This window comes from Salmo salar, chromosome ssa09 (genome assembly GCF_905237065.1).
Source record: "Salmo salar chromosome ssa09, Ssal_v3.1, whole genome shotgun sequence".
NCBI classification, from domain to species: Eukaryota; Metazoa; Chordata; class Actinopteri; order Salmoniformes; family Salmonidae; genus Salmo; species Salmo salar.
The window spans coordinates 48,802,954-48,815,777 of record NC_059450.1 but is presented as its reverse complement, the minus strand read 5'-3'; positions in this window follow the sequence as shown (position 1 = coordinate 48,815,777).

Below are 12,824 nucleotides of genomic sequence, written 5' to 3'. Positions count from 1 at the left end.
CTGACATGCCTTCCCCATAATAAACCTATCAGCATCAAATAGCCACTGACTGACAGGACATCCCCAATAATAAACCTATCAGCATCAAATAGCCACTGACTGACAGGCCTTCCCCCATAATAAACCTATCAGCATCAAATAGCCACTGACTGACAGGACTTCCCCCATAATAAACCTATCAGCATCAAATAGCCACTGACTGACAGGCCTTCCCCCATAATAAACCTATCAGCATCAAATAGCCACTGACTGTCAGCCCTTCCCCCATAATAAACATATCAGCATCAAACAGCCACTGACTGACAGGCCTTCCCCCATAATAAACAGATACGCATCAAATAGCCACTGACTGACAGGCCTTCCCCCATAATAAACCTATCAGCATCAAATAGCCACTGACTGACAGGCCTTCCCCCATAATAAACCTATCAGCATCAAATAGCCACTGACTGACAGGCCTTCCCCCATAATAAAAAATCAGCAACCAAAAGCCACTGACTGACAGGCCTTCCCCCATAATAAACCTATCAGCATCAAATAGCCACTGACTGACATGCCTTCCCCATAATAAACCTATCAGCATCAAATAGCCACTGACTGACAGTCCTTTCCCCATAATAAACCTATCAGCATCAAATAGCCACTGACTGACAGGCCTTCCCCCATAATAAACAGATAATCATCAAATAGCCACTGACTGACAGTCCTTCCCCATAATAAACAGATACGCATCAAATAGCCACTGACTGACAGGCCTTCCCCCATAATAAACCTATCAGCATCAAATAGCCACTGACTGACAGGCCTTCCCCCATAATAAACAGATACGCATCAAATAGCCACTGACTGACAGGCCTTCCCCCATAATAAACCTATCAGCATCAAATAGCCACTGACTGACAGGCCTTCCCCCATAATAAACCTATCAGCATCAAATAGCCACTGACTGACACGCCTTCCCCCATAATAAACCTATCAGCATCAAATAGCCACTGACTGAAAGGCCTTCACCCATAATAAACCTATCAGCATCAAATAGCCACTGACTGACAGGCCTTCCCCTATAATAAAAAAATCATCATCAAATAGCCACTGACTGACAGGCCTTCCCCCATAATAAACAGATACGCATCAAATAGCCACTGACTGACAGGCCTTCCCCCATAATAAACCTATCAGCATCAAATAGCCACTGACTGACTTGCCTTCCCCCATAATAAACCTATCAGCATCAAATAGCCACTGACTGACAGGCCTTTCCCCATAATAAACCTAGCAGCATCAAATAGCCACTGACTGACAGGCCTTCCCCCATAATAAACCTATCAGCATCAAATAGCCACTGACTGACAGGCCTTCCCCCATAATAAACAGATACGCATCAAATAACCACTGACTGACAGGCCTTCCCCCATAATAAACCTATCAGCATCAAATAGCCACTGACTGACAGGCCTTCCCCCATAATAAACAGATACGCATCAAATAGCCACTGACTGACAGGCCTTCCCCCATAATAAACCTATCAGCATCAAATAGCCACTGACTGACAGGCCTTCCCCCATAATAAACCTATCAGCATCAAATAGCCACTGACTGAAAGGACTTCCCCCATAATACACCTATCAGCATCAAATAGCCACTGACTGACAGGCCTTCCCACATAATAAAAAAAACATGATCCAATAGCCACTGACTGACAGGCCTTCCCCCATAATAAACAGATACGCATCAAATAGCCACTGACTGACTTGCCTTCCCCCATAATAAACCTATCAGCATCAAATAGCCACTGACTGACAGGCCTTTCCCCATAATAAACCAAGCAGCATCAAATAGCCACTGACTGACAGGCCTTCCCCCATAATAAAAAAATCATCATCCGATAGCCACTGACTGTCAGGCCTTCCCCCATAATATACAGTTACGCATCAAATAGCCACTGACTGACAGGCCTTCCCCCATAATAAACCTATCAGCATCAAATAGCCACTGACTGACAGGCCTTCCCCCATAATAAACAGATACGCATCAAATAGCCACTGACTAACAGGCCTTCCCCCATAATAAACCTATCAGCATCAAATAGCCACTGACTGACAGGCCTTCCCCCATAATAAACAGATACGCATCAAATAGCCACTGACTGACAGGCCTTCCCCCAAAATAAACCTATCAGCATCAAATAGCCACTGACTGACAGGCCTTCCCCCATAATAAACCTATCAGCATCAAATAGCCACTGACTGACAGGCCTTCCCCCATAATAAACCTATCAGCATCAAATAGCCACTGACTGACAGACCTTCCCCCATAATAAACCTATCAGCATCAAATAGCCACTGACTGACAGGCCTTCCCCCATAATGAAAAATCAGCAACCAATAGCCACTGACTGACAGGCCTTCCCCATAATAAACCTATCACCATCAAAAAACCACTGACTGACAGGCCTTCCCCCATAATAAACCTATCAGCATCAAATAGCCACTGACTGACAGGCCTTCCCCCATAATAAACCTATCAGCATCAAATAGCCACTGACTGACAGGCCTTCCCCATAATAAACCTATCAGCATCAAATAGCCACTGACTGAAAGGACTTCCCCCATAATAAACCTATCAGCATCAAATAGCCACTGATTGACAGGCCTTCCCCCATAATAAACCTATCAGCATCAAATAGCCACTGACTGACAGGCCTTCCCCCATAATAAAAAATCAGCAACCAATAGCCACTGACTGACAGGCCTTCCCCCATAATAAACCTATCAGCATCAAATAGCCACTGACTGACATGCCTTCCCCATAATAAACCTATCAGCATCAAATAGCCACTGACTGACAGGCCTTTCCCCATAATAAACCTAGCAGCATCAAATAGCCACTGACTGACAGGCCTTCCCCCATAATAAAAAATCAGCATCCAATAGCCACTGACTGACAGGCCTTCCCCCATAATAAACAGATACGCATCAAATAGCCACTGACTGACAGGCCTTCCCCCATAATAAACCTATCAGCATCAAATAGCCACTGACTGACAGGCCTTCCCCCATAATAAACCTATCAGCATCAAATAGCCACTGACTGACTTGCCTTCCCCCATAATAAACCTATCAGCATCAAATAGCCACTGACTGACAGGCCTTCCCCCATAATAAACCTATCAGCATCAAATAGCCACTGACTGACAGGCCTTCCCCAATAATAAACCATCAGCATCAAATAGCCACTGACTGACAGGCCTTCCCCCATAATAAACCTATCAGCATCAAATAGCCACTGACTGACAGGCCTTCCCCCATAATAAACAGATCAGCATCAAATAGCCACTGACTGACAGGCCTTCCCCCATAATAAACCTATCAGCATCAAATAGCCACTGACTGACAGGCCTTCCCCCATAATAAACAGATACGCATCAAATAGCCACTGACTGACAGGCCTTCCCCCATAATAAACCTATCAGCATCAAATAGCCACTGACTGACAGGCCTTCCCCCATAATAAACCGATACGCATCAAATAGCCACTGACTGACAGGCCTTCCCCCATAATAAACCTATCAGCATCAAATAGCCACTGACTGACAGGCCTTCCCCCATAATAAACCTATCAGCATCAAATAGCCACTGACTGACAGGCCTTCCCCCATAATAAACCTATCAGCATCAAATAGCCACTGACTGACAGGCCTTCCCCCATAATAAACCTATCAGCATCAAATAGCCACTGACTGACAGGCCTTCCCCCATAATAAACAGATACTCATCAAATAGCCACTGACTGACAGGCCTTCCCCCATAATAAACAGATACGCATCAAATAGCCACTGACTGACAGGCCTTCCCCCATAATAAACCTATCAGCATCAAATAGCCACTGACTGACATGCCTTCCCCCATAATAAACCTATCAGCATCAAATAGCCACTGACTGACAGGCCTTTCCCCATAATAAACCTAGCAGCATCAAATAGCCACTGACTGACAGGCCTTCCCCCATAATAAAAAAATCAGCATCCAATAGCCACTGACTGACAGGCCTTCCCCCATAATAAACATATACGCATCAAATAGCCACTGACTGACAGGCCTTCCCCCATAATAAACCTATCAGCATCAAATAGCCACTGACTGACAGGCCTTCCCCCATAATAAACCTATCAGCATCAAACAGCCACTGACTGACAGGCCTTCCCCCATAATAAACATATACGCATCAAATAGCCACTGACTGACAGGCCTTCCCCCATAATAAACCTATCAGCATCAAATAGCCACTGACTGACAGGCCTTCCCCCATAATAAACCTATCAGCATCAAATAGCCACTGACTGACAGGCCTTCCCCCATAATAAAACTATCAGCATCAAATAGCCACTGACTGACAGGCCTTCCCCCATAATAAACCTATCAGCATCAAATAGCCACTGACTGACAGGCCTTCCCCCATAATAAACATATCAGCATCAAATAGCCACTGACTGACAGGCCTTCCCCCATAATAAACAGATACGCATCAAATAGCCACTGACTGACAGGCCTTCCCCCATAATAAACCTATCAGCATCAAATAGCCACTGACTGACAGGCCTTCCCCCATAATAAACCTATCAGCATCAAATAGCCACTGACTGACAGGCCTTCCCCCATAATAAACAAATCTGCATCAAATAGCCACTGACTGACAGGCCTTCCCCAATAATAAACCTATCAGCATCAAATAGCCACTGACTGACAGGCCTTCCCCATAATAAACCTATCAGCATCAAATAGCCACTGACTGACAGGCCTTTCCCCATAATAAACCTATCAGCATCAAATAGCCACTGACTGACAGGCCTTCCCCCATAATAAACATATAAGCATCAAATAGCCACTGACTGACAGTCCTTCCCCCATAATAAACATATACGCATCAAATAACCACTGACTGACAGGCCTTCCCCCATAATAAACCTATCAGCATCAAATAGCCACTGACTGACAGGCCTTCCCCCATAATAAACAGATACGCATCAAATAGCCACTGACTGACAGGCCTTCCCCCATAATAAACCTATCAGCATCAAATAACCACTGACTGACAGGCCTTCCCCCATAATAAACCTATCAGCATCAAATAGCCACTGACTGACAGGCCTTCCCCCATAATAAACCTATCAGCATCAAATAGCCACTGACTGACAGGCCTTCCCCATAATAAACCTATCAGCATCAAATAGCCACTGACTGACAGGCCTTCCCCCATAATAAACCTATCAGCATCAAATAGCCACTGACTGACAGGCCTTCCCCCATAATAAACCTATCAGCATCAAATAGCCACTGACTGACAGGCCTTCCCCCATAATAAACCTATCAGCATCAAATAGCCACTGACTGACAGGCCTTCCCCCATAATAAACCTATCAGCATCAAATAGCCACTGACTGACAGACCTTCCCCCATAATAAACATATCAGCCTCCAATAGCCACTGACTGACAGGCCTTCCCCCATAATAAACAGTATCGCATCAAATAGCCACTGACTGACAGGCCTTCCCCCATAATAAACCGATACGCATCAAATAGCCACTGACTGACAGGCCTTCCCCCATAATAAACCTATCAGCATCAAATAGCCACTGACTGACAGGCCTTCCCCCATAATAAACAATCAGCATCAAACAGCCACTGACTGACAGGCCTTCCCCAATAATAAACCTATCAGCATCAAATAGCCACTGACTGACATGCCTTCCCCATAATAAACCTATCAGCATCAAATAGCCACTGACTGACAGGCCTTCCCCCATAATAAACCTATCAGCATCAAATAGCCACTGACTGACAGGCCTTCCCCCATAATAAACATATAAGCATCAAATAGCCACTGACTGACAGGCCTTCCCCCATAATAAACAGATACGCATCAAATAGCCACTGACTGACAGGCCTTCCCCCATAATAAACCTATCAGCATCAAATAGCCACTGACTGACAGGCCTTCCCCCATAATAAACACTATCAGCATCAAATAGCCACTGACTGACAGGCCTTCCCCCATAATAAACCTATCAGCATCAAATAGCCACTGACTGACAGGCCTTCCCCCATAATAAACCTATCAGCATCAAATAGCCACTGACTGACATGCCTTCCCCATAATAAACCTATCAGCATCAAATAGCCACTGACTGACAGGCCTTCCCCCATAATAAAACTATCATCATCAAATAGCCACTGACTGACAGGCCTTCCCCCATAATAAACCTATACGCATCAAATAGCCACTGACTGACAGGCCTTCCCCCATAATAAACCTATCAGCATCAAATAGCCACTGACTGACAGGCCTTCCCCATAATAAACCTATCAGCATCAAATAGCCACTGACTGACAGGCCTTCCCCCATAATAAACCTATCAGCATCAAATAGCCACTGACTGACAGGCCTTCCCCCATAATAAACCTATCAGCATCAAATAGCCACTGACTGACAGGACTTCCCCCCATAATAAACCTATCAGCATCAAATAGCCACTGACTGACAGGCCTTCCCCCATAATAAACCTATCAGCATCAAATAGCCACTGACTGACAGGCCTTCCCCCATAATAAACATATCAGCATCAAACAGCCACTGACTGACAGGCCTTCCCCCATAATAAACAGATACGCATCAAATAGCCACTGACTGACAGGCCTTCCCCCATAATAAACCTATCAGCATCAAATAGCCACTGACTGAAAGGACTTCCCCATAATAAACCTATCAGCATCAAATAGCCACTGACTGACAGGCCTTCCCCCATAATAAAACTATCAGCATCAAATAGCCACTGACTGACAGGCCTTCCCCAATAATAAACCTATCAGCATCAAATAGCCACTGACTGACATGCCTTCCCCATAATAAACCTATCAGCATCAAATAGCCACTGACTGACAGGCCTTTCCCCATAATAAACCTAGCAGCATCAAATAGCCACTGACTGACAGGCCTTCCCCCATAATAAACATATAAGCATCAAATAGCCACTGACTGACAGTCCTTCCTCCATAATAAACAGATACGCATCAAATAACCACTGACTGACAGGCCTTCCCCCATAATAAACCTATCAGCATCAAATAGCCACTGACTGGCAGGCCTTCCCCCATAATAAACAGATACGCATCAAATAGCCACTGACTGACAGGCCTTCCCCCATAATAAACCTATCAGCATCAAATAACCACTGACTGACAGGCCTTCCCCCATAATAAACCTATCAGCATCAAATAGCCACTGACTGACAGGCCTTCCCCCATAATAAACCTATCAGCATCAAATAGCCACTGACTGAAAGGCCTTCACCCATAATACACCTATCAGCATCAAATAGCCACTGACTGACAGGCCTTCCCATATAATAAAAAAATCATCATCCAATAGCCACTGACTGACAGGCCTTCCCCCATAATAAACAGATACGCATCAAATAGCCACTGACTGACAGGCCTTCCCCCATAATAAACCTATCAGCATCAAATAGCCACTGACTGACAGGCCTTCCCCCATAATAAACCTATCAGCATCAAATAGCCACTGACTGACAGGCCTTCCCCCATAATAAACCGATCAGCATCAAATAGCCACTGACTGACAGGCCTTCCCCCATAATAAACCTATCAGCATCAAATAGCCACTGACTGACAGTCCTTCCTCCATAATAAACAGATACGCATCAAATAGCCACTGACTGACAGGCCTTCCCCCATAATAAACCTATCAGCATCAAATAGCCACTGACTGACAGGCCTTCCCCCATAATAAACAGATACGCATCAAATAGCCACTGACTGACAGGCCTTCCCCATAATAAACCTATCAGCATCAAATAGCCACTGACTGACAGGCCTTCCCCCATAATAAACCTATCAGCATCAAATAGCCACTGACTGACAGGCCTTCCCCCATAATAAACCTATCAGCATCAAATAGCCACTGACTGACAGGCCTTCCCCCATAATAAAAAAAACAGGATCAAATAGCCACTGACTGACAGGCCTTCCCCCATAATAAACATATACGCATCAAATAGCCACTGACTGACATGCCTTCCCCCATAATAAACCTATCAGCATCAAATAGCCACTGACTGACAGGCCTTTCCCCATAATAAACCAATCAGCATCAAATAGCCACTGACTGACAGGCCTTCCCCCATAATAAAAACCATCAGCATCAAATAGCCACTGACTGACAGGCCTTCCCCCATAATAAACAGATACGCATCAAATAGCCACTGACTGACAGGCCTTCCCCCATAATAAACCTATCAGCATCAAATAGCCACTGACTGACAGGCCTTCCCCCATAATAAACAGATACGCATCAAATAGCCACTGACTAACAGGCCTTCCCCATAATAAACCTATCAGCATCAAATAGCCACTGACTGACAGGCCTTCCCCCATAATAAACAGATACGCATCAAATAGCCACTGACTGACAGGCCTTCACCCAAAATAAACCTATCAGCATCAAATAGCCACTGACTGACAGGCCTTCCCCCATAATAAACCTATCAGCATCAAATAGCCACTGACTGACAGGCCTTCCCCCATAATAAACCTATCAGCATCAAATAGCCACTGACTGACAGGCCTTCCCCCATAATAAACCTATCAGCATCAAATAGCCACTGACTGACAGGCCTTCCCCCATAATAAAAAAATCAGCATCCAATAGCCACTGACTGACAGGCCTTCCCCCATAATAGACCTATCAGCATCAAAAAGCCACTGACTGACAGGCCTTCCCCCATAATAAACCTACCAGCATCAAATAGCCACTGACTGACAGGCCTTCCCCCATAATAAACCTATCAGCATCAAATAGCCACTGACTGACAGGCCTTCCCCATAATAAACCTATCAGCATCAAATAGCCACTGACTGACAGGCCTTCCCCCATAATAAACCTATCAGCATCAAATAGCCACTGACTGACATGCCTTCCCCATAATAAACCTATCAGCATCAAATAGCCACTGACTGACAGGCCTTCCCCCATAATAAACAATCAGCATCAAATAGCCACTGACTGACAGGCCTTCCCCCATAATAAACCTATCAGCATCAAATAGCCACTGACTGACATGCCTTCCCCATAATAAACCTATCAGCATCAAATAGCCACTGACTGACAGGCCTTTCCCCATAATAAACCTAGCAGCATCAAATAGCCACTGACTGACAGGCCTTCCCCCATAATAAAAATATCAGCATCAAATAGCCACTGACTGACAGGCCTTCCCCCATAATAAACAGATACGCATCAAATAGCCACTGACTGACAGGCCTTCCCCCATAATAAACCTATCAGCATCAAATAGCCACTGACTGACAGGCCTTCCCCCATAATAAACCTATCAGCATCAAATAGCCACTGACTGACATGCCTTCCCCCATAATAAACCTATCAGCATCAAATAGCCACTGACTGACAGGCCTTCCCCCATAATAAACCTATCAGCATCAAATAGCCACTGACTGACAGGCCTTCCCCCATAATAAACCTATCAGCATCAAATAGCCACTGACTGACAGGCCTTCCCCCATAATAAACAGATCAGCATCAAATAGCCACTGACTGACAGGCCTTCCCCCATAATAAACCTATCAGCATCAAATAGCCACTGACTGACAGGCCTTCCCCCATAATAAACATATCAGCATCAAATAGCCACTGACTGACAGGCCTTCCCCCATAATAAACAGATACGCATCAAATAGCCACTGACTGACAGGCCTTCCCCCATAATAAACCTATCAGCATCAAATAGCCACTGACTGACAGGCCTTCCCCCATAATAAACAGATACGCATCAAATAGCCACTGACTGACAGGCCTTCCCCCATAATAAACCTATCAGCATCAAATAGCCACTGACTGACAGGCCTTCCCCCATAATAAACCTATCAGCATCAAATAGCCACTGACTGACAGGCCTTCCCCCATAATAAACCTATCAGCATCAAATAGCCACTGACTGACAGGCCTTCCCCCATAATAAACCTATCAGCATCAAATAGCCACTGACTGACAGGCCTTCCCCCATAATAAACCTATCAGCATCAAATAGCCACTGACTGACAGGCCTTCCCCCATAATAAACAGATACGCATCAAATAGCCACTGACTGACAGGCCTTCCCCCATAATAAACCTATCAGCATCAAATAGCCACTGACTGACATGCCTTCCCCCATAATAAACCTATCAGCATCAAATAGCCACTGACTGACAGGCCTTTCCCCATAATAAACCTAGCAGCATCAAATAGCCACTGACTGACAGGCCTTCCCCCATAATAAAAAAATCAGCATCCAATAGCCACTGACTGACAGGCCTTCCCCCATAATAAACAGATACGCATCAAATAGCCACTGACTGACAGGCCTTCCCCCATAATAAACCTATCAGCATCAAATAGCCACTGACTGACAGGCCTTCCCCCATAATAAACCTATCAGCATCAAATAGCCACTGACTGACAGGCCTTCCCCCATAATAAACATATACGCATCAAATAGCCACTGACTGACAGGCCTTCCCCCATAATAAACCTATCAGCATCAAATAGCCACTGACTGACAGGCCTTCCCCCATAATAAACCTATCAGCATCAAATAGCCACTGACTGACAGGCCTTCCCCCATAATAAAACTATCAGCATCAAATAGCCACTGACTGACAGGCCTTCCCCCATAATAAACCTATCAGCATCAAATAGCCACTGACTGACAGGCCTTCCCCCATAATAAACAGATCAGCATCAAACAGCCACTGACTGACAGGCCTTCCCCCATAATAAACAGATACGCATCAAATAGCCACTGACTGACAGGCCTTCCCCCATAATAAACCTATCAGCATCAAATAGCCACTGACTGACAGGCCTTCCCCATAATAAACCTATCAGCATCAAATAGCCACTGACTGACAGGCCTTCCCCCATAATAAAAATATCAGCATCAAATAGCCACTGACTGACAGGCCTTCCCCAATAATAAACCTATCAGCATCAAATAGCCACTGACTGACATGCCTTCCCCATAATAAACCTATCAGCATCAAATAGCCACTGACTGACAGGCCTTCCCCCATAATAAACCTATCAGCATCAAATAGCCACTGACTGACAGGCCTTCCCCCATAATAAACAGATAAGCATCAAATAGCCACTGACTGACAGTCCTTCCCCCATAATAAACAGATACGCATCAAATAACCACTGACTGACAGGCCTTCCCCCATAATAAACCTATCAGCATCAAATAGCCACTGACTGACAGGCCTTCCCCCATAATAAACAGATACGCATCAAATAGCCACTGACTGACAGGCCTTCCCCCATAATAAACCTATCAGCATCAAATAGCCACTGACTGACAGGCCTTCCCCCATAATAAACCTATCAGCATCAAATAGCCACTGACTGACAGGCCTTCCCCCATAATAAACCTATCAGCATCAAATAGCCACTGACTGACATGCCTTCCCCATAATATACCTATCAGCATCAAATAGCCACTGACTGACAGGCCTTTCCCAATAATAATCCTATCAGCATCAAATAGCCACTGACTAACAGGCCTTCCCCCATAATAAACCTATCAGCATCAAATAGCCACTGACTGACAGGACATCCCCCATAATAAACCTATCAGCATCAAATAGCCACTGACTGACAGGCCTTCCCCCATAATAAACCTATCAGCATCAAATAGCCCTTGACTGTCAGCCCTTCCCCCATAATAAACATATCAGCATCAAACAGCCACTGACTGACAGGCCTTCCCCCAAAATAAACAGATACGCATCAAATAGCCACTGACTAACAGGCCTTCCCCCATAATAAACCTATCAGCATCAAATAGCCACTGACTGACAGGACATCCCCCATAATAAACCTATCAGCATCAAATAGCCACTGACTGACAGGCCTTCCCCCATAATAAAAAAATCTGCATCAAACAGCCACTGACTGACAGGCCTTCCCCAATAATAAACCTATCAGCATCAAATAGCCACTGACTGACATGCCTTCCCCATAATAAACCTATCAGCATCAAATAGCCACTGACTGACAGGCCTTTCCCCATAATAAACCTAGCAGCATCAAATAGCCACTGACTGACAGGCCTTCCCCCATAATAAACAGATCAGCATCAAATTGCCACTGACTGACAGGCCTTCCCCCATAATAAACAGATACGCATCAAATAGCCACTGACTGACAGGCCTTCCCCCATAATAAACCTATCAGCATCAAATAGCCACTGACTGGCAGGCCTTCCCCCATAATAAACAGATACGCATCAAATAGCCACTGACTGACAGGCCTTCCCCCATAATAAACCTATCAGCATCAAATAACCACTGACTGACAGGCCTTCCCCCATAATAAACCTATCAGCATCAAATAGCCACTGACTGACATGCCTTCCCCCATAATAAACCTATCAGCATCAAATAGCCACTGACTGACAGGACTTCACCCATAATACACCTATCAGCATCAAATAGCCACTGACTGACAGGCCTTCCCATATAATAAAAAAATCATCATCCAATAGCCACTGACTGACAGGCCTTCCCCCATAATAAACAGATACGCATCAAATAGCCACTGACTGACAGGCCTTCCCCCATAATAAACCTATCAGCATCAAATAGCCACTGACTGACTTGCCTTCCCCCATAATAAACCTATCAGCATCAAATAGCCACTGACTGACAGGCCTTCCCCCATAATAAACAGATAAGCATCAAATAGCCACTGA